Here is a 621-nt window from a genome sequence, read left to right as displayed (position 1 = left end):
GACAATGACCCCACTAAATTACTAGATATACTTGTATTTCTCATGCAGTCACTCGGACAAAACATAGTTTTTCCAACTGTTGATTTGTTAACACCAGTTCCAAGCGAATGTATGTACGCAAATCCCAACCTTGGCTTTATGTTTGAACAGAAATTGTCTGAGTCAAGTTTGTCTGAAGAAAATAAAGTTTATTTGAAGAAGAGATGCATTCAGTTTAGTCGGAAACTCATAAAAGAAATTCAACAAAGACTGCCAAGTAACGTTACGTTCCTGAAAAAAAGTCAATGCTGAATGTTGAAGAAACACTAAAAGTGAATAAAAATAATGCTGTAGCGGAAGTAACCAAATAATTGGGTTTTAGTGGCGATTTCATAGACGGTATGCTGCAAGAATGGCATAATATCAACTTCATTAGGTGGAATAACACTACTAACGCTGTTCGATTTTGGAGTGAGGTTTTGCAGTATAGAAATGCCGCAGGGGAGAACCCTTTTTCTTTGATTTCACAGCTAGCAATGACTGTTCTATGCCTACCACATTCAAATGCAGAAGTGGAAAGAATTTTTAGTTCTATGAACATTATAAAAACTAAACAACGTAACAGTCTTTCGTTAAAGACAA

The sequence above is a fragment of the Schistocerca americana genome, chromosome 7 (assembly GCF_021461395.2).
Source record: "Schistocerca americana isolate TAMUIC-IGC-003095 chromosome 7, iqSchAmer2.1, whole genome shotgun sequence".
NCBI classification, from domain to species: Eukaryota; Metazoa; Arthropoda; class Insecta; order Orthoptera; family Acrididae; genus Schistocerca; species Schistocerca americana.
This window is presented reverse-complemented; position numbering follows the sequence as displayed.